Genomic DNA, 24,110 nt, shown 5'->3' on the forward strand with positions numbered 1-24,110 from the left:
CTCTCACCGCTGTTGTTTAACATAGTGCTGGAAGTTCTAGCATCAGCAATCAGACAACAAAAGGAAATCAAAGGCATCAAAATTGGCAAAGATGAAGTCAAGCTTTCGCTTTTTGCAGATGACATGATATTATACATGGAAAATCCGATAGACTCCACCAAAAGTCTGCTAGAACTGATACAGGAATTCAGCAAAGTTGCAGGATACAAAATCAATGTACAGAAATCAGTTGCATTCTTATACACTAACAATGAAGCAACAGAAAGACAAATAAAGAAACTGATTCCATTCACAATTGCACCAAGAAGCATAAAATACCTAGGAATAAATCTAACCAAAGATGTAAAGGATCTGTATGCTGAAAACTATAGAAAGCTTATGAAGGCAATTGAAGAAGATTTAAAGAAATGGAAAGACATTCCCTGCTCATGGATTGGAAAAATAAATATTGTCAAAATGTCAATACTACCCAAAGCTATCTACACATTCAATGCAATCCCAATCAAAATTGTACCAGCATTCTTCTCGAAACTAGAACAAGCAATCCTAAAATTCATATGGAACCACAAAAGGCCCTGAATAGCCAAAGTAATTTTGAAGAAGAAGACCAAAGCAGGAGGCATCACAATCCCAGACTTTAGCCTCTACTACAAAGCTGTCATCATCAAGACAGCATGGTATTGGCACAAAAACAGACACATAGACCAATGGAATAGAATAGAAACTCCAGAACTAGACCCACAAACGTATGGCCAACTCATCTTTAACAAAGCAGGAAAGAACATCCAATGGAAAAAAGACAGTCTCTTTAACAAATGGTGCTGGGAGAACTGGACAGCAACATGCAGAAGGTTGAAACTAGACCACTTTCTCACACCATTCACAAAAATAAACTCAAAATGGATAAAGGACCTAAATGTGAGACAGGAAACCATCAAAACCTTAGAGGAGAAAGCAGGAAAAGACCTCTCTGACCTCAGCCGTAGCAATCTCTTACTCGACACATCCCCAAAGGCAAGGGAATTAAAAGCAAAAGTGAATTACTGGGACCTTATGAAGATAAAAAGCTTCTGCACAGCAAAGGAAACAACCAACAAAACTAAAAGGCAACCAACGGAATGGGAAAAGATATTCGCAAATGACATATCGGACAAAGGGCTAGTATCCAAAATCTATAAAGAGCTCACCAAACTCCACACCCGAAAAACAAATAACCCAGTGAAGAAATGGGCAGAAAACATGAATAGACACTTCTCTAAAGAAGACATCCGGATGGCCAACAGGCACATGAAAAGATGTTCAGCGTCGCTCCTTATCAGGGAAATACAAATCAAAACCACACTCAGGTATCACCTCATGCCAGTCAGAGTGGCCAAAACTAACAAATCAGGAGACTATAGATGCTGGAGAGGATGTGGAGATACGGGAACCCTCTTGCACTGTTGGTAGGAATGCAAATTGGTGCAGTCACTCTGGAAAGCAGTGTGGAGGTTCCTCAGAAAATTAAAAATAGACCTACCCTATGACCCAGCAATAGCACTGCTAGGAATTTATCCAAGGGAATCAGGAGTACTGATGCATAGGGCCACTTGTACCCCAATGTTCATAGCAGCACTCTTAACAATAGCCAAATTATGGAAAGAGCCTAAATGTCCATCAACTGATGAATGGATAAAGAAATTGTGGTTTATATACACAATGGAATATTACGTGGCAATGAGAAAAAATGAAATATGGCCTTTTGTAGCAACGTGGATGGAACTGGAGAGTGTGATGCTAAGTGAGTTAAGCCATACAGAGAAAGACAGATACCATATGGTTTCACTCTTATGTGGATCCTGAGAAACTTAAACAGGAACCCATGGGGGAGGGGAAGGAAAAAAAAAAAAGACGTTAGAGTGCGAGAGAGCCAAAGCATAAGAGACTGTTGAAAACTGAGAACAAACTGGGGGTTGATGGGGGGTGGGAGGGAGGAGAGGGTGGGTGATGGGTATTGAGGAGGGCACCTTTTGGGATGAGCACTGGGTGTTGTATGGAAACCAATTTGTCAATAAATTTCATATTAAAAAAAAAAACACCAGGAAACTTTCAGGGGTGGTAGATACATCCACTATCTTGATTTTAGTGATCATTTCATGTGTGTAAACGTGTTAAAACCAATGAACTTGTACATTGAAACATTACTCATCTATTAATGCCTCAATAAAGCTGTTCTTTTAAAAAGTTCAAAAATTAAGTGTCAGAACAACAACGAGAAAAAAATCTTCTCCCACATTGTTTAAGGGTTGGTCTGTGTGACTAATAAAATACAGGTATTATAGTATGTCACTTCCAAGATTACCTATAAAAGGCACTTTGGCTTACCTCTCACTGTTTCTTTGACATGCACCTTGGAGTAAACCAACTGCCACGCATGACCAGCCTTGTGGAGAACCCCATATGGTAAGAAACTGAGGCTGGTGACCAACAGCCAGCAAGAAACTGGGGCTTGTGAACAGCCATGTGAGGGAGGATCCCCCAGCCCCAGTTAAGCCTTCAGATGACAATTTAACTGCAACTTCATAAGAGATCCTGAGCCGGAACCACTCAGCTAAACCATTTCCTGAATTCCTGACCCTCAGAAACTCAGTGAGGTACTAATAAGTGTTTATTGTTTCAAGTTGATAAGTGTGAGATAGTTTGTTATACAGTAATAAGTAACTACTACACCAATCTACTCCTCAAAGATGGGAGTTAGACATAAGCTTACATTCGGTATGTATATCTTAGGATGCCCACGTGCAACCTGAGAGCTACTTTTAGAATGGCATCTCAGAGCCTATAAATGATCCAATATACTCTGGACAACATAAGGAAAGGAAGAAGGATATAGGGTGGTCAAGGGAGCAGATGTAATCTGATCTGGTCCCTCAGGGTCTCTATAAAGGAGTTGGGAAAAAGACATCTCTTTAATCCAGAACAACTACCTGAAGCTGGTTGGGAAGCACAACTTGGAGACCTTAACATAAGTCTTTCTTAGCTGATTGTTCCAAACAGAGCAAGGGCTGGAAGGTGAGTCACAAACTAAGTAGAGACTTAATAGCCAAACAATTAACTTAAAATCTGTACTGTTAAACCCACAGCTTTGGGTCTCCAGACATTGTCTCCAGAAGACCCTAGTTAAAATACCTCATGGAATTGATTAATAGTGTTCATTCCCCCCCCCTTTTTCCCCAAAAGTACAAAGAGAAGAGAAAAACATTAAAATAGGGATAAAGGTTGTTTCAATTGGAGTGCTATCAAGAGCCATTAATTTAAAAATAAATGACAATAACAAAGACAAAACCACAAAGTGATTCACAACCTTAGCTGCATGTGGGAATTACACAGGGGGCTTTAAAAAATACTGATGCCCAGAACACACTCTATATCTCTTACTTCAGTGTGTTTGAGGGTGAGAAGCAGTCAGCCATGTTATTTTTAAAAACTCCCTGGATGATTCCAATATGTAGCCATGTTTAAGAACGGCTGAGGTGTGGGGTATGAGACATCCAAGAAGAACACTGAAAGAGCAAGAAGAGAAAGAAAAACAAACCACTGAATTCAATAAAGTTGTCTCAGCCCTTTCAAAGGATACCTAATGCTCTAGCTCCCACTATTTACTTGACAACAGAAACTCATCAAGCTATCTCAGTATTGTATTCCTCATTTTTCACAGCACCAAGCATGCTGTTAACGTTCTATAAATGTTAAATAATAACAATAGTTTGCTGTCAGATTTCTCTTTATAGTTGTCATTACTGTAAAGCTGGATGTCAGGGGAGATGTTTTGTTCAGCAAGTTCCAATTATTTGGATATCACAGTACTGGTCAAATCATAGTCTACCACAAACCCCAGGGCAGCGAAGGTACAAGTGGAATGTCAACAGAAGCAGTTCCTGGAATGGTACCTTATCTTTCTTACAGCTACGTGGTTCCACTGGCTTTCCAGAAAATCTGGGTCTCTGTCTCTCATTTGGCAGTCACCCTAGATTTCTCCCCATTGTTAGGATGTGCTGTGATCTGAACCCAAAATCCAGCAGACTGTCTCCCAGAGGAGTGGCCCTCTGGCTCTTCTCTCTCTTAACAAAACATTTCCAAAATCACCCGCTCTGAACATTTTGGGTAGTTGCTGTAAAAGGAACACTGAAGTGTGTAAAGTCTGGGGAACCCTCCAGGTGTTGATAAGGAAAAAAACAATTAAGGATCAAAGCCTTAAGAAAATTACATTTCCAATGTCATATTAAATGACCTTTAATTGTGAGTAGCTAAGAATTATTCCACGTCCAGGCTCTCATGTGTCTACCTAGTATCTTTACATTACAAAATCCAAGCTTCTGCTTTGTTTTAATAATGTCTTTAAGCTTCCACTGGGACTTTCTTCAATACACAAAGATGTTAATTGGCGAACAAGAAAAGTACTTGAAGGACTTCATGACCTACAATTATTCTTTAGGAAAGTTAGATTTTTGTTTTAATATATGAAAGAATATTTGTGCCTTCTCTTCTCAGAGAAAACCTGTAGCCATTAATTCTATCAGCATATGGCTAGCGTATGTTTTAGAATTGTGAACAAGAGTTTCTTCTGTCAGAGGTAGCATTCCAAAAAAAAAATAATGAGAAAATAAAGCAAGAGAAATGCAATTCTCTTGTGAATGCAAACACCTAATTCAATGAATTACACAGTAGACAAAAAATGAGGAAAATGCAAACAGGATACTGGCTCCTCATTTATATGAAGAACTTTATTTTATTTATTTGTTATTTGTTTGGGTGCATGAACACATACACACACACACACACACACACAGGCTCAAAGTTTCAAATTTTCTTCTTTTCTAATCCAGAGACCAAAGAAGTTCTAGGATGTTATTTATTTTCTTAGTAAAAAGGACTTCACCACAGTAATACAACACATTATACATAGCCCATTGAGAAGAGGTAAGGAGGTATTACACGGCAATGTTAATGTTTTGGGGTAATTTGTGTGCCTGAAGTTCCTTACTATAATACTTTGAACCTGAGAGATGCAATTATTATGTAGCAATAAAAGACAATTGTTATTGAAGGCTTACTTGTCCATTACCTGGGTTTCAGGTACATTTTTAAAAAAATTTTTTTTCAACGTTTATTTATTTTTGGGACAGAGAGAGACAGAGCATGAACGGGGGAGGGGCAGAGAGAGAGGGAGACACAGAATCGGAAACAGGCTCCAGGCTCTGAGCCATTAGCCCAGAGCCCGACGGGGGGCTCGAACTCACGGACCGCGAGATCGTGACCTGGCTGAAGTCGGACGCTTAACCGACTGCGCCACCCAGGCACCCCTCAGGTACATTTTTATTGCTGCTTTGTGCAATTGTATGATGGAACCATGGCACATGAAAGCACAATGACAGGGGCACCTAGGTTGCTCGGTCGGTTAAGTGTCTGGCTCTTGACTTCAGCACAGGTCATGCTCTCACGATTCGTGGATTCGAGCTCTGCATCGGGCCCTGTGCTGGCAGTGTGAAGCCTGCTTGAGATTCTCTCTCTCTCTCTCTCTCTCTCTGCCCTTCTCCCACTCATATGTTCTGTCTCTCTCTCAAAATAAATAAATAAACTTTTTTTTAAAAAAAGCACAATGACACAATGTAAGGCTTTTGATTATAGCACTGTTTGTAACTGCAAATAACTGGGGAAAAACTAAATATCCATCAACAGGAATATTTTAAATAAATTGTGTTATATCTGGTCAGTAAAATACTCAACAGTGTTAAAACAATGTGATGAGTGATGAAATTCTCTTTAACAAATACAGTTATATGAAAGTCAAAGGTGCAGTTTAGTACATATAATATGCAATCATCTGTGGGACTGAAAGAGGATTAGACATGTATATGTAACTTATATGTACATAGGCTAATGAAAAAAAATTACTACAGAGAAGAGGATTGAAAGAGTAAGAATTAGGCGCAGGAAGGAGAATTTTTTACCTTTTTGTTCTGTGTTGTATGTTGTCTGTATCTTTCTTTAAAAGACTTTAACGTAGATAACATAACATATGTGTGTACATCCAATATTTTTACCTTATTCCTGTACCTGGGATGGGGGGGTTAGTTAATATTTGAAGTTCCTTAATCAGAAATACAAGTTTGAATAATTATTAATAATAATTGTCTTTTAAAAGTGCCAATCAAAAGCCCACACTGCATAAATAGGTTAATATAATCACATCATTACTCTTGTTTTCTGATCAATAGAAAATTGAATAGAAATAAATAGAAAATTAAACATTAGTTTAAAAATAGATTATATTGATTTATTCATATTTAACAAATATTGATTAAGCAACTCTGTGAAAACAAGTGTTTTTAGCACTTTCTCTATATCAATGAACACAAACAAAGATTTGTATTCTTGTAGTAATCTAATACATTTTTTTAAAAGACTGTTTTCATTAATAAGATTAGTGGGTTTGACTTCTTTTCCAGCTATGATGGGTGAAATAGTATATGACTTTCCCCTCAACACAAATAATTAAGCAGTTGTTTGCAGACACTAAAAAACAGGGAGCCCAGGAAAAACAGGGAGGCCAGGGAGGCAAATAAGGTGATTCCTACTTGCTGCCCTGGTTTTCTGCCTCGAGGCACTTTACAGAAAGTGGCACAGAAATGGGGACACAAAACAAACCACTGTGGTCTTGCTGATCAGAACTATGGAGGCAGCTGAAATTTGCAGGCAAGAAAGTAGAGGAGTATATACAGAGGAATAACTCAAGAAATATGCACAGGCAGTCTCCTGAGTCAGAAAAACTAAGGGTGACTGTAATCTTAATAATTTTCCATGCTCACACAGGGCTGGGAGACATCCAAGCTACAATGTGGAGACTTCACTGAAGCAAAGGTGCATTCAATAGACACCCCAGAAGGGCCATGCCTTAGTAACAATGTTAAACTGGTCTTACAGTAAGGACTACACAAGATTCACTTTAACAAAGCTTAAGAATAAGCCTCAATGGTGTGGTGGTTCACACAATCTCATCTGCCTGCAAAACAAACTTTAACATTCTTTCTAAAAAAGACAACAAAATCTTGGGGCACCTGAGTGGCTCAGTCAGTTAATTGCCCAACTTCAGCTCAGGTCATGATCTCGTGGTTCATGAGTTCCACCCCTGCATCAGGTTCTGTGCTGTCAGTGCAGACTGCTTAGGATCTTCTGTCTCCCTCTCTATACCCCTCCTCCCCCTTAAAATTGAATAAAAATGAATAAACCTTTTTTTTTTAGAGACAGCAAAATCTTGATTCTCAATAATGTAATATTACAATGTCTGGCATCCAATCAATAATTACTATACATGTATAAAAAAAAAGGCAGAAAAATGTGATCCATAACCGGAAAAAAAAAAATCAAAAGGTCACAGAATGTCAGAGACAAGGGAATTACAAAAACTTTAAAACAGCTATTATAATTATGTTCTAATATTTAAAGAAAAACATAAACAAAATGAAGAAATGAAACTAATAACAAATAGGAACTTCTAAAAATAAAAAAGTACAGTCTCTGAAATAAGTTTACAGAATGTATGTAGTATCAATATGGCAAAAGAAACCATCCACATGGAATCATAGAAAGAAAAAAACTGAATAAAATTAGCACATAGTTATTTATGGAATAGTAGCAAGAGCTCTCATATATGTGAAATTAAAGTAGTGAAATTCAGTAGGGGGTGGAAGAAGAGAAAAAAGAATTAATGGACAAAATTTTTCAAAAACTGTAAACTTACAGAAATCCAATATGTTCAACAAATCCCAAGTAGGCACATTGTAGCCAAATTGCTGAAAACCACCTTTAAGACTTTAAGACTGCTAAAAACAGTCTTAAAAGCAGTCAGAAAAAGAAAACACATGACTTAAAGGAAAAAAAGGGGGGAATTACATTGATAAATCATCAGAAATAACTGAAGCCAAAAAGACAATAGGATGGCACCTTTACAATGATGGAGGGAAAAACTATCAATCACAAATTCTATACTCAGTGAAATTATACTCTAAAGATAAAGACAAAATAAAGGCTTTTATCAAAAGGGAGAAAGAGAGAGCTATCACTACTAAAGGAAGTTCTTCAGATTGAAATAAAAGAACACTTACAGAAACTCAAATCTATGTAATAGGATGAAGACAGCTGGACATGACTAGTATGAAACTAATATATGGCTTGTATTTTCTAATTTGTCTTACTTATTAAAAATAACAACATATTCTGGGGTTTATAACATATGAAGAAAGATAATAACAATGATAGCAAAAAAGAACAGGAGGGAGAAGAGGAAATACACTGTTTAAGGTTCTTCTATATGAAGTGGTATATTATTTTAAGATCTGGTAAATTAAAATACAGATATTATAAATCTATAATATCCAATAAAAAACTCAACAAAGAGGTAAATCCAGAAAGCTAACTATGATAAAATATCTATACTTTATATATTTATTCAGCATGTGAATTTTGTGTTGTTTGTGGTATCTGTTAGCTCCACAAAAATGTGATATTTTTGTGACTTCTCTTTCTTTTCTCTTTCTTTCTTTCTTTCTTTCTTTCTTTCTTTCTTTCTTTTTTCTTGTTTTTTTAAACAGCAGGGAAGGGGCACCTGGGTGGCTCAGTTGGTTAAGCATCCAACTTCAGCTCAGGTCATCGTCTCAAGGTTTGTGAGTTTGAGCCCTGCTTCGGGCTCTGTGCTCTGTGCTGACAGCTTCAGATTCTGTGTCTCCTTCCCACTCTGCCCCTCTTCTGCTCATGTTCTGTCTCTCTCTCTCTCTCAAAAATAAATAAACATTAAAAATATTGTTTTTTTAAAGAGCAGAGGAGGGACACAGAAAGAGAGACAGAAGATCCAAACCAGGCTCTGCCCTGTCATCCCAGAGCCCAATGCAAGGCCCAAACCCACGAACCATGAGATCATGACCTGAGCCGAAGCCAGACACTTCACTGAGTCACCCAGGGGCCCCTGTGATTTTCCTTTCTAAATACATATTTTTATCTCCAGTTTTGTATTTAGAATTTGGTGTTATATTTTTCTTTTTTTCAAGTTTATTTATTTATTTTGGGAGAGAGTTCGTATGTGAGCAAGGAAGGAGGCAGAGAGAAAGAGAATCCCAAGCACAGAGCCAGATGTGGGGCTTGAATTCACAAACCATGAGATCGTGACCTGAGCCAAAATTAAGAGTCGGATGCATAACTGACTGAGCCACTCAGGCACAACTTGTGTTATTTTTTTCTTAAAAAGAGCTCTCAGAATTATTTAAGGTTTAGTCCACATAAGACCTGTAGGTAAGGTACTCAGAGGGCCTGTAAGAACAGAGATGGTTCTCCCTCATGCTTTCAGAACAGGCTATTTTTTGTGCCTGCTTGCTGTTTTTATATGTGACAGAATGGGGTCTAAAACTTGTTTCCAAAGTGCTATACTACTCAGTAAGGAGGTTGTTAGGGAGAAGACTGAAAGCAGGGTAGTCATTTATCATCCAATTAAGCACACTTTTAAAGAGTGCTCAACTACTGACTGAATGGTACACTAGGACAATAGGCACAAATGGAGGCTGGTCCAAGCAAACTGAACCAGGATCCCTTGTCTCTTCTAACTACTGGATGCTATAGAAAACCTTCAAAAAAGAACTCTGACAAGACCAAATGGACTTAGATCGGTGTGTAACATTTAGAATTTGTATATGTATGTATATATACATAAATTTACATATGTAGGTACATGTGTGCATATATGTATACATGTGTGTATATACATATCTGTGCACATATCCTTATATATATGTACACATGTGTATCTATAAGTATATATTTGTGTATGCATGTATGTGTATAGCACATGCATGAGTTCAAACTGTTTTGTGTATGTTTATGTGTGTATATGTACACATACATGTGTATATACATATGTGTATATGTGTGTGCATATATACATACACACATGTATATGTATTTTGATTTTTCAAAATAAAAACAAAATCTGATTTTTTTTTATAACTTGACCATGGGGCACCTGGGTGGCTCAGTTGATTAAGCATCTGACTTCGGCTCAGGTCATGATCTCACAGTTCATGGGTTCAAGTCCCACCCCAGACTCTGTGCTGACAGCTCAGAGCCTGGAGCCTGCTTCAGATTTTGTGTCTCCCTCTCTCTCTGTCCCTCCCCCGCTTCACATGCTCTCTCTCTCTCTCTCTCTGTCTCCCTCAAAAATAAGTAAACATTTTTAAAAATTTTAAATAACTGGACCATCATTTCAGGTATGTACTCTCTTTGGGAACCATTTAAGATGTGGTTTTAGTGTCACTTTGTACTCAAAAGATACAGATACCCAAGAACAAAATGAGGGACTTTTTTTTAGGTAGAAGAATTCTATTACTTGCATTATTTGTCTTCCTTAGGGAATCCAGTTTCCATTATTAGCACAGTAGGAAAACTACAGATGTCAATGCTTTCTCAGAACGCTGTCAAGGCAGAGGTGAGAGTGGGTGATAAGGGAGATACTTAAAGGGCTCTAAAGGCAAGAGCTACATCAGGTAGCTCTTCTGGGCATCTTTGTCTTTGTATTTCATCCCCAAACCTTCTTCTTTCTATGCAACTACCCCCAGAAGGAATATATGCTTCATGAGCAGCATCTCATGAAGTGAGTAAATATGGCTAGAATTCTCATAATCCTATATCTGGTATGGTTTCCTTAGACTCTAGAATTTGAAGTCAGACATTGCCATACAAAATCATCAAATCTTGGCCAAGTTTTTGAAAATCTCAGATATCACTGATTCTCTGTGTCTATTTCCTATTTGGAAAGGAATCTATCATTTCACATTTCCCAAAACGGCTGCAAATTGGCTTTCACAAGAAGAGGCTCTCAGCACACATGCCAGTCAATGCAGGTTTCCAAATGCAAGGTGACAGCAGAGTCATTAGGAGAAAATATACACTTGGTGTGACTTCACATTCAAGTGGCTTTCAGTTTCTCGTTTGACAGTATGTTAGGCAGTGAAAAGTGAAGATGTGCAACGGAGAAAACAAAACTGCTCAATCTTAAGTGACTGTGGTTAAATCAACATTTAGATTAAGAACAATTTTTCTGAAAAAATAGATTCTACTGGGGGTGCCTGGTTCAGGCGATGGCACATGCAACTCTTGATCTTGAGGTTGTGAATTCAAACCCCACGGTGAGTATGGAGATTACTTAAAAATAAAATCTTAGGGGCGCCTGGGTGGCACAGTCGGTTAAGCGTCCGACTTCAGCCAGGTCACGATCTCGCGGTCTGTGAGTTCAAGCCCCGCGTCAGGCTCTGGGCTGATGGCTCAGAGCCTGGAGCCTGTTTCTGATTCTGTGTCTCCCTCTCTCTCTGCCCCTCCCTCATGCTCTGTCTCTCTCTGTCCCCAAAAAAATAAATAAAAAAAAAAAACGTTGAAAAAAAAATTTTAAATAAATAAATAAATAAAATAAAATCTTAAAGAAAATAGAGTCTTCTGTCTATGGCTGTCATGAAAAATAAATTTTAAAAGTTTGTTTTAATAGAAGTTGGAATGCAGTTAACAGAATTGTTTGATTTTTGTTTTGATTTCCTGTTTTGTCAATATTTCTAATATTGTTTGTACCAAGTGTAGTTGTCATTGTTCCCATTGTCATCAACAACTCTGAAGGGACATTTTCTATGGAATGAATGAATGAATGAATGGGAGGATCACAGAAGTTTAGGGAATTGAAAGCTGCTGATTGGCTCTGCAGGTCAGTGTAGGGTCTCAGGCCTCCCTCCTCCACGAGGTCTCTTAGTGCTGCTTCACTCTCTCTTCTGCAATTCTGTTCTCTTTTCTTACTTTTCTTTTTTCCTTTTGTCTTTATTTCCTTTATCTTAGGTACACAGAATTAAGTTAGTTATGCTCTGCTATGGCACACCATTATCCCTAGTTTATTCTCTTTGCTTTCTTTTATTTTATTACCTGTCTGCTTCGTTTCTCTGTTGCCATCACATTCCCTTTCCCCATCTCTAAACACCTACTTCACTGTATCTAAAGTAGGCCCCTAGTATGCTGTCCTCATGTGTATTAATATGTATCCCAAAAATATTTTTGTGTTGGGGCGCCTGGGTGGCTCAGTCAGTGGAGCGTCTGACTATTGATTTCAGCTCAGGTCATGATCCCAGGATTGTGGGTTCAAGCCCTGAGTTGGGATCCATACTGGGTGCAGAGCCTCTTCCTCTGCCCTCTCCCCTATTCATGCTTTCTCTATAATGAAAAAAAAAAATGGGGCACCTGGGTGGCTCATTCAGTTAAGCATCCGACTTCAGTTGAGGTCATGATCTCGCAGTTCATGAGTTTGAGCCCCACCTCGGGCTCTGTACTGAGAGCTCAGAGCCTGGAGTTTGCCTCAGATTCTGTGTGTGTGTGTGTGTGTGTGTGTGTATGTCTCTCTCTGCCCCTCGCCTTCTCACACTCTGTCTCTCTATATAAAATAAAATAAACATTAAAACAAATTTTAATAAACATTTAAAATTAAAAGTTAAGAAATAAAATTAAAAGTATTGTTTTACAAAACTTCATAAACGCTATTAGACTTAAATATAATTATGTATTAGTTTTTTTTTTAACTCATACTATTTTCGAGTTCTAACCACACTGTTATTTGCTAATGGAGCTGATTAATTTCAAAAGCAACAGAGTAATTCACCATGTGGTTATACCCACTTTAGATTCCATTCCCGGAGAGACTATCATTTATCAAGGACCAAATTTTGCCCAATGAAAATGCTGCTGTGACCTTCCTCAAACACATCTCCTTATGGGTCTGTGCCAGTTTCTCTGAGTTATATACACAGGGATGGCTGTGTGAGGTCTAAAGGTACATCCGTATTTAATGTCATGAAGCACTGTCAGGATGGATACTCCTCAAACAACTACATATATAAATTCCTGCCAGTATGAGCTCTTCACCCTCACCATGACTTTCTCACGTTGGATGTTTGGCAAAATTAATGTTGTTCATAAACTTAATTTGCATTTCTCTAATTGTTAAAAAATTGAACATTCTTGGGGCGCCTGGGTGGCGCAGTCGGTTAAGCGTCCGACTTCAGCCAGGTCACGATCTCGCGGTTCGTGAGTTCGAGCCCCGCGTCGGGCTCTGGGCTGATGGCTCAGAGCCTGGAGCCTGTTTCCGGTTCTGTGTCTCCCTCTCTCTCTGCCCCTCCCCCGTTCATGCTCTGTCTCTCTCTGTCCCAAAAATAAATAAACATTGAAAAAAAAATTTTTTTTAAATTGAACATTCTTTATATACTTCTTAGCCATTTAACTTCTTTTTCTCTGAATTACCTATTCCTTGTCTTTGTCCAATTTCTATTGTGTTTTCGTTTTTTTTCTTTGTGAAATTTGCAGACATTTCCTCTATGTTCTAGGTATTCATACCTTCTTATATTTTAGAAATTACAAATATCTTTGTCTCAATATAACATCCCATTTTAACTGGTTTATGGTAAATTTTGTTTAACAAAAAAAGTTAATTTTGGTAAAATTCAAACACATAAAATTTTACCTGATGGTTTCTGCTTTCAGGAATCTGATCTTTTTTTTTTTTTAATTCTTCCACAATCCAAGTTAATAAAGATATTCTCTTATTATATTTAGCTTTATTATTGTATCATTATCAATCTAAATCTTTAATTCATCTGAGGTCCATATGGTATTAGTGATCTAATTTTATTTTTTTCTCTCCATAGAGAAACAGTTTATCCAAGATCATCTATGAATAATCTATCCTATACCTACTGATTTGTAATGCTACGACTATCCTAATCCAAATTCCCATATGTGTGGACCATACTTTCCATTAATCAATTCTCTTACTCTGTTCCACTACTATCTTGTTTTTATTTCTTTGTAATACATCCCAGTGTTTGATAAGAGTTTATATTTATTCATAGATTTTTATTTTTCCATCTAAATTTTAGAAAACCATATTCTCAAATTTCATGAAAGAATCTTTTATGAATTCTAGCTGGAATTGCATTGAGTTTAAGATTAATTTGGGGATTGGGGCACCTGGGTGGCTCAGTTGGTTAAGCGTATGACTTCGGCTCAGGTCATGATCTCACGGTTTGTGGGTTTGAGCCCCGTGTCAGGCTCTGTGCTGACAGCTCAGAGTCTGGAACCTGCTTAGGAGTCTGTGTGTCCCTCTCTCTCTGCCCCTCCCCCGCTCGTGCTCTGTCTCTCCCTGTCTCTCAAAAATAAATTTTAAAAAATGTAAAAAGGGGCGCCTGGGTGGCGCAGTCGGTTAAGCGTCCGACTTCAGCCAGGTCACGATCTCGCGGTCTGTGAGTTCGAGCCCCGCGTCGCGCTCTGGGCTGATGGCTCAGAGCCTGGAGCCTGTTTCCGATTCTGTGTCTCCCTCTCTCTCTGCCCCTCCCCTGTTCATGCTCTGTCTCTCTCTGTCCCAAAATTAATAAACGTTGAAAAAAAAAATTAAAAAAAAAAAATGTAAAAAAAATAATAATTTGGGGGTTAGGTGGAGACATGCATCTTGACTATGTTATATGACCTCATCCTTGAATATACTGTGTCTCTTGACTTAATTTATTAAGTTTTATTTTATAACTTATAACTTTAAAAAATTTTTCTCCTTGAAGATCTTGTACATTCTATTAGGATCATTCTTGAACATTTTATAGTTTCTGTTGCTATTATGAAAGATATCTTATTTTCTTATATTTTTAGTTTGTATTATATTTTGCAAGAGAATGCATATAGATTTCTATATATGAAACCTGTACCCACCATTATTGATTTAGGTATTTTTTCCCTTCCATTAATTCCTTTTTCTCTTTCTGTGATTAATATTAAAAAGTCATTAACATTTTTACCTCTAACTTTCATATTTCTTAATTTTTCTTTCATTCTTCACATTTTTTATTACCCTCTTCTGATTCCTTCACAGAGTCCTTCAATCTGATATTCCACTTTACTGTTCTTACCTCAGCTGCATTCATTCTTCACTTTAACCCATCCATTGAGTTACTTCAACAACCCAAAGATTAACTGAAGTCCACTGAGTAACCCACATGGAATAAAAGAATCATCCAGGTGATCTCTGCCCAAATTCCTGATGCACAAAATTGTGAGATAATATTTTCTTAAAGATGTCATTAGTCTGTCACATTTTGTTACATAATCGATAACGAGCTCATCATGAGATGGTGGTAAAGTTGTTACTGTGAGAGACAGATGAAGATTTTGATAAGAAAATTAAAATAACCTAAAACTTGTTTAATATAGACTTTAAAAAGAAAATAAAAGCCAGCCCAGACTGGTCCCCATGGCAGATGATCTCTTCCAGGCTCTAACCTCTCAATGGTGTCATAGGAGTCATGGCATCAGAGAAATGTCGAGCTCCCAGGGGTCTTGCACATCACTAGACTCATTTGTGTGAACCATTTGGCGGGGGGGGGGGGGGGGGGGGGGGGGGGTGGTTTTACAGTGTTCATAGTGTTATGGCCTATTTGTTAACTGAAGTAGCTAGCTTCATTATGAATACACCAAAATGTGCTTGTGTTTGCTCTTTGGATTCTCAGAGTGATTTTTAAAACACCTTTTTGATATGCTAAGAGCCTCTAATGAGGACAGAAACCATCAATTCAAAAAAAAACCACTAGGCTGCAAAAACAACAGCTAACTATCTTTTTTTCTGTTAGTTGACAGTCCACATATGGAGGTCAAACAATGGATTGTCATTCGTCAGTAAGCCCCTCTACACAAGGCAACCTACTACTGACCTTGAATAAAATAAACATGCGTTTGCCTTTAATTTGTCTCAATTATGTAAAATTCATAATTGTCCAGGAAAGAGCCAAGTAATGATGTGAGGAGAAGTGGGGGTAGAATTACATATCCTAAGTGCATTGTAGTGTATGGAAAGAGTAAAAAGGTCATGGAGAAACAAAAGGTTTTTGTTTTTGTTTTTTCTCTACTTAACCTCCATTTCCTCATCCATGAAAGGAAGATAATAATACCCATTCTTAGGCCTAGTGTGAGAATTTATATCTAAGTTGCCTGAGAAGCACTCAATAAATGGTAACTGTCCCTTTTATTACTACCATCATCACCATCAGTAATGAGAGGATGAATCTCAGTAATTCAAAACATGGTTAAAATCTCAAGAGACCATGTAAAGATAGCCTTTTGTCAAGATGTCACTCCAAAACCAGTGAAGTGATAGATTATCTAGAAAAACACTAGAAATAACCATGACTAAGTCACTTGGAGGTACCAGACCAGAACCCAGAAAGTCAGGTTAGGCCAAGTATTCAAATGGAGTCAAGAGGATGAAGGACTTATAGAGATAGCAAATTTTTGACTTGTACAGCTTGTTCCACTCTCTCTGACATTTTGAAAGGGCAATTTGCCTTGATTAATTCCCACTATAATATTCAAGAGCAGGGAAATCATTTTGATGAGGGGGTAATAAAAATAAAATGGGAGAGAGCAATTCTGTGCCCCAGAACTCCTCTTGAAGAGAGCATTCATTTTGGAAAGGATATTTTGATAAGGGTAGCAGACATGGTTCATGTTCAGCCTAAATCTTCTTGGATCCCACCTCCCTGTTTCTTTGTGCCCTTCTGTGCAGCCTTAATGTGCACTTGCCTCTCAGGGCTCACAGTGGTATCTTTTCTTTGATGGACTGACCTTAGGCAATGGAAGCCCTTAGCCTGCACAAACACAGAGCCTCAAATACATTTGAGCTTATTACCCTTTGGGTTGGCCCTTTGCCAATGATTGTGCCACAACTTGGAAGCCTAGCCTTCTTGCCTCAAGGCACAAACTATGGGTATAATTTTTACTGCATAGGACTAGACCAAGTCTAGGACTTCATCTAAAGTGTCAACTTTGCTTGGTTTCTTCCATTTCTGTGTTCTACTCCTCTCACTCCTTTCCTAGTTTCTCCTGGGAACACCTTAAATAAATTACTTACACTAAAATTCTCACCCAAGGGTTTGCCTCTGGGAACCCAACCTAAGACAATGAGCCAGTTAGGTACTGGTTACAACCCCAAAAGCAAGCATAAGTAACAAAAGATAATTGCTATCTGCCTTCTACAATTGATGGGTCCTATTAATCAGCCCTCTGTTTCAGTGGGTTTGAGAATATAAATTTAGTAGTAGTGGCTGAGACAGAACTGGTGACTCATGTGACAGAACTACTCCCCACTATAACTACACATACACTATACAAATCATCTCTATAAAATCCCAAGTAATGTCTGTGTCACACTCTGATGTTTACACACAAGTAGATTCTTTTAAGAATGGGACCAAGTTCTGAGGTCTTCACTGGGATGAGCAAGAAGCAAAAACAGAAATCGTCCTTTTGCGCCTCCACAGGGCAGAATTAGGGCACATTTCGCTCTGTTTACACATATAAAAGATAATATTTTAAGGTGTGATCAACAACATAGAACGGAAAAATAACAGTAATACTATTAGCAAATCTAGTTGTTCTCTCATTAGCCCTTTAAAAATCCACTCTTCCCATTTTAACCAAGTTCCATTCTTGTCCTTTTACCTTCATCTGGCCAACACAAGTAATCTAGATATATAAACATTTCAAAATGCTTAATCCATTTGTACTAAGTTTCACATCCTGTTATCAAAAGTCTAACATAATTAAAACCTTTGCTTCCCTCCTTCCTTCAGTGATCAAACACTACACTCTACCCTGTCAACTCTTCATCAGCTCTTTTCCCATCTTTCCATTTCTCCTTCCTTAGGGTGTCCTCCCACCTTCCTATAATTGAAGGCTGATGTCATCTTGAAAGAACACGCACTCTCTATTTTCAGAGGCTCTGTCATTAATGCAGCTGTCTGGCATCCTGTCACTGCCCATCTCTGTCAGTTAATACAGGAACACAAACCTTCGGTGACATTATGCAAATGTATACCCTTCCCTGGAGACTTTCTGCCTGGATGCCAGTACTTAGGTTGCACTGAAATAACACATTGTCCATTTAGACAGCTGTAACCTACTCCAATATGTGTCAGAAAAACAAAGAAAACTTATCTTGATCTCATCTGCTAAGGAAATCTGTAATTTGTAGAGTGGAGTAGTAACCCAAGACCAAAAGTCCCATAAAGAAAAAATGCTTTGAAATACTGTAACCCAAGCCATGTAGGAGGAGCCCTTGATAGAATTAGAGTTTAAAATTCATTGAGCAAAATTGCCTCTTCTGGTACTCCAATAGGCAATGTAGGCTTTTCATGATCCATACTACATCCAAATAGAAAAGGAAACCAAGGAAATCCACTTTTCCCACTTTAACTAACTCCACTCTCCTGTCTTCTCTATTCTCCTCTCCCTTAGGTTTATCAGGCAAATGCAAGAAATCGAGATACACAAACATTGTAAGATAGCAGGGCATATAAACTATCATCATTCCCTACAATTGCTCATCACGGCTATTTTAGCTACCAACATCCCTAGTCTTCCCCTTTATTCCTTCTTCACTCCACTCAAAAAATATTTCTTAACTATTAACTGTTTTTGAACACTTAATAAGTCCTGGGAAAAATTCAGTCCTTAAATCACCAAGGACCAGTTCTCAATGATCTTCCATCCTAGCAGAACTAAGACATAAAATCAGTGGGAGATCATGCACTGTTTTGATGACTAGAAGTGTTTCAAGAAGAAGGTAACATTTATAAGCAAAGATAGAGAAAGAAGATTATAGTAATTTTCTTGTGGCCACTATAACAAATTACCACAAACTTTGTGGCTTAAACAACACAAATTTACTCTCCTACAATTCTGGAAGTCAAAAGTCTAACTTAAGTCTTAAAGAGAAAAATAAAGGTATCAACAGAGCTGGTACCTTCTGGAGGATTGGGGGGAGAAACCAATCCTTGTGTCTTTCAGCTTCTGAATGCTATCTTGGCATTCCATAACTCATAACCACTTCATTCCAATTTCTGTTTCTGTTTTTATATCACCTTTTCCCAGTCTGATCTCCCGTGTCTCTTACAAGGATCCTTATGATTACATCTGGGTAATAATAAGCAGAATAATCTAATCTCCCATTATCAATATCTTTAACTAAATCACAGCTACAAAGTCCCCTTTATGCCATATAAAGTAACATATTCACAGATTCCAGGGATTAGGACATGGTTATGCCCAAGAGAGGACATCATTCAGCCATGCCTGAGAGGACATCATTCAGTCAACCATCATTCAGCTATAGGTCATAGAAGTTTTCTAATTAAAGGCGTAGAAGCAGGTAGGGATATCACCATTTGAAAAATGGAAAGGTGAAGGGTTTATGCAATGGAGATAGGGAATCTCCATGTAAGTGGAGGACAAAGTGCTACTAACGAGGCAGAAAACTTTATTTAAAGACAACTAGAATCAGTCAAAAGTATGAAGAAGAATATTTAAAAAAAATTAACGTGGCAGCAATGTACAGAGTTATTTGGAATAGAAGTCTCAAATATAAATGCTACAGTAGCCAACCAGGTACCTTAATGCATGAGATGCTCTTAGCATAAAGAGTACATGGCCCTGGGAGCACTAAGGAGAACAGGAGGGCATAGGCTCCATTCTAAAAAGGCCATCACTGGGCAGCCCAAGCCAACTGCTGGCCCAGAGAATGAAGGTTCATTGGCATCACAACATTAGATTTTTCAAAAGAAGTAAGAATCAGAATTTTATTAACAGCTCAATACCAATAAGTATTTAAAAAAATTTTAAACATTGTAATATCAAAAGCATATCTGTGAACTCAATACAGCCCACAGCTGGCAGTTTGCAACCATTAGGGGAAGATAAGACCAACCAGCCAGCCTCACCTAGTAAGCAAAGCCAGTCTCTGCTATCTACGTGGCATCTTGACTACATTTTGTTTTGTTTCATTTTGTCTTTTTTTTTTTTTTACAATTTCATTTAAACAATATTTGTATTATTTAGTTGTAAAGGAATTCAGCTCGACTCCATTTCTTATGCATGATTCTGAACATAAAAGTGTAGAATTCTGTCCCTATTTATTGATAAATATATAAATTGTTTTTTATTAGCAAATGATCAGCTGATCATCCTGTAATATGTATTTTCTGAGAATGCTCATACTGTTTGAAAATCCAATATAGTTTTAAGAAGCTAGATGTATTTAGAGGGAAATACTACTATTAACTGCTGAATAATTTTCAAACTCAAAAATAAACTTAAGACTATGAATACTTAATACTATTTCACAGGTTAAAATGCAATCTATTTAATGAGTACTTTCTAAAAATCCTACCCTAGCAGGGCTTAGTGAGTTATATTCTTAGGGAATTTGACCAGTATGAGGTAGTTGTTTGCTGAAATAGCAACGTTTCAAGTGTCTCATAAAACATAGTATATATGTGTAAGTTTTTTATAGTGTAAAAAAATTGTATTTGTATTCTCAGATATGTATAATCCTAATGGATTAGTGGTTCTCAATCTTTTTTTCAGCTTCAACAGATATGATAGGTGATGTTCACATGTTTACATTTCCATAGTTACACAGATCTTGCTGAAACAAAGATATAACTGGGTGGGACCTGAAGCATTTTTGACCCATGCTTGTCAATGAATGTATGCAATGAATGTAATGTAATGTAAACTTGAACGCATGTAATATAAACTTAAGATTCACAATCTTATTCACATTTTTTCACTTTCTTCCTTGTTATAAGCACATTAATAACAGTTACATTCCAAGGACAAGGCTGGGAATTATATACCATTTTCACCCAGATAATGAATTACAACTCAACCATTTTTCTCCCATACCAGAAAGTAGGTGAGAGCGGTAGGCTTGGGTCCACCTTAATTTTTAACAGAAGGTAACTCATTTATAAACTCTGGTACTCTTGTTAGTAACAAATGACCTATATTGAAGTTCACCACCCATTTTATCATAGCTATATGAATGTGGCTTGACATCATTTTGAGAACTGCTAGCCTGTTAAATGCAAACTAATGTATGTTTGCAAAGAAAAAATTCAATTTCATATGTTTTTGCTTTAAGTGGGGGCATAAAAAAACGTGCCCAGCATAGTAACTCTGAATCATCACATAACATGCATTTGGAGAGCAGGGTCAGTGCATATTAATAATTTTTACTATTTTCTATCTCCTAAAGTCACTGTATTCATTCTACCTATGGACCAGAGTTTAATGAAAATATGAAATGTTATTATAGAAGAAACTGCATACGAAAATTCATTCACCATGCAGACCCTATGCAGATTTTTAAAATCTCATTATGACCTTAATATGCAATTTCTAATGTTTTCCGTGCCTGATGATACACATTGGTGGGGGGGGGGGGAGGGGCAGAGGTGGCAAGGAAAAAGTGGCTGAAAAGATTTAGCAGTTTTGAGTGATAGCAAAGCTCAATATGAGTCAACAGTGGGGCAGGAGGCCATCAAAAAATCTCGCACATTCTTTATTAGAAATGTAATATTCACAATGAGTTCTCTTCTCTGCCTCTCAGACTATGTCTGGATTAATATGTGCTGTTTGGAACTCACCTTATTGAGTGGAATATGGACAAACAGAAGAGAATTAAGAGGAGTGAGTGGAGTTGCTCGGGGGCTTGAAATCATGTTATAAAAGAACTGCTTGAGGCCATTATGCTAGGTGACACAGCCCTTCACAAAAAGACAAATATCTTATGACTCCATTTACATGAGGTTCTTAGAGCAGTCAAATTCATTGAGACAGAAAGTAGAAAGGTTGCCAGGGGCTTAGAGGAAGGGGCAATGGGGAGTTGTTGTTGATTAGGCATAGAGTTTCAGTTTTGCAAGATGGAAAGAGTTCTGGATATTGGTTTCACAATAACATGCATGTCCTTAACACTACTGGACTGTTCACTTAAAAATGGTTAATTAAGATGGTAAATTTTATGTTACGTGCATTTTACCATAATTAAAATATCAAAAAGAAATCTGCTGGGGCGCCTGGGTGGCGCAGTCGGTTAAGCGTCCGACTTCAGCCAGGTCACGATCTCGCAGTCCGTGAGTTCGAGCCCCACGTCGGGCTCTGGGCTGATGGCTCAGAGCCTGGAGCCTGTTTCCGATTCTGTGTCTCCCTCTCTTTCTGCCCCTCCCCCGTTCATGCTCTGTCTCTCTCTGTCCCAAAAATAAATAAAAAACGTTTAAAAAAAAAATTAAAAAAAAAAAAAAGAAATCTGCTGAAAGAAAAGAGAAAAGAAAAGGAAAAGACAAAGACTCGTGGTGCAAAAGATAAAAAGAAAAAAGAGGGCAAATCTTTTAATGAAGAATCACTATTTGGAAAATAAATAAACTTATTCTTGTGACTTCAAGACAAAGCCAACACCAACTAGTATTAGCTACTGGCTACACATTTTAGCTCAATATAAATATGAATAATTTAACAGTCAGAATTTAAGACACAAAGATACAATGAATTATTGGTACCTGTGGTCCATGATATTAGTTGCTCTGGAATAATTCATTCCTCAGGAACCAATCAGCTGCAAGAAACCAGTTGGTAGCAGTGATGTAGTATGAAAGAAAGAGCATTAGGGAAGGAGTCAGAAAATCTACATCTAAGTCCATTTTTGTCACTTATTAGCTATGTTACTACCCTAATATACTTTAATGTACCTTAAAGTTTTTATTTGAAAATCAAGACTTAGAAAGGATTTCCAAGTTAAACAGTATTTAACTCCATTCCACCAGATTCCTTTCAAATAATTAATTGTGGAAAAAATTGTGTAGATATGCCAGAAACTAGAAAAAATTTGGCAGATATAGCACACCTGGGTCAGAGCAAAGGAAGATTCCAAGATGCTACCCATAGCTCTTACCAGTGAGAGAGCATCTCAAGAGTAAAAAGACCCTTGGAATATCACATTATCAACCTAATTATCAATATAACTAAAAGTCAAACCTGAATTCATGGCTGAGTCTAGGGAAGTAATTGAAAACATCACTTGGAATCACTGCAGCACAACAATAGATTAGATGTCCACGATTGTAGTTTGACGGAGAATATGCATTGTCTCCTCTCTACTAAATCTCATTCAAAAGACAGCAAAGGATAAAAGACCTCTAAGATTAGATGTAGGTCGTCAGCACATGAGCTATTTCAAAATATTTATAGAAGAGAAAAAAAATATGGAAAAATGACAAATGAGACAACACTGTGGAAGCTGTAGCCTAGAGTTTAAGCAAAATGGGATTCAATACCACAGAGCACTAATCGAGTCTCCAGACTTAAGACAAAGAGCAGGTAAGACAAAGGACTGAAGGGAGGGGGTGGGGCAGGAAATAGGGTACTGTAAGTCTGTGTACACTACAGAAAAGTCTATTCCCTTCCCACTCTACCCTCACACCCCCATACTTGCATGTAGAGTATTGGTAACTGACATGAATTTCCCAGGAACAAAAAAGAAAAAGTAAATAAACCATTTCTAAACAGTTGTTTTTAAGACCTTGGAATAATAACTAGGATAGCTAGTGAATATGTTTTAATGTCCTTGAGTGTATCCATTCTGATTCTGACACTGTGATTGCTCCTTCAATATAGTATTTTATAATACACACACACACACACACACACACACACATATAGAAAAACAAATCAAAAGCATATTGTTACTAACCTAGCCCATATACATAGAGCTCTCACCCATCAATTCTTCTTTCTAGAATTTGACTGAATATCCAAGGTCAATATCCAGAAGCTGAGAAAAACCTGTAACATTAAAGATAAAAACCAAGACAAATGACCCCGGATAAAAGGGAAGCTATTTTTGTATCTTCAGAGATATTCAAGGGGATATTGCAGGCAGAGAACATGAACAAAATTGGAATGATGATTTTTAAGAGTCTTAGCATTTTTAGTAATAAAACTGCAAAGAGATTTTCACTACAATTTTAAAGGCAAGAATATTCTCTAGGGTTCCAAATTTACTTATTTTCCTCATCATTATTTTAAATATCCTACAACTTCTAGGAATATTCCTAGATCTAGATAAGTTATTGCCATGTTAATTCCAAAAAAATCTAATGCACCCCTTGGGAAGATATCAAGGGAGG

This window comes from Prionailurus bengalensis, chromosome C1, assembly GCF_016509475.1.
Source record: "Prionailurus bengalensis isolate Pbe53 chromosome C1, Fcat_Pben_1.1_paternal_pri, whole genome shotgun sequence".
Taxonomy (NCBI): domain Eukaryota; kingdom Metazoa; phylum Chordata; class Mammalia; order Carnivora; family Felidae; genus Prionailurus; species Prionailurus bengalensis.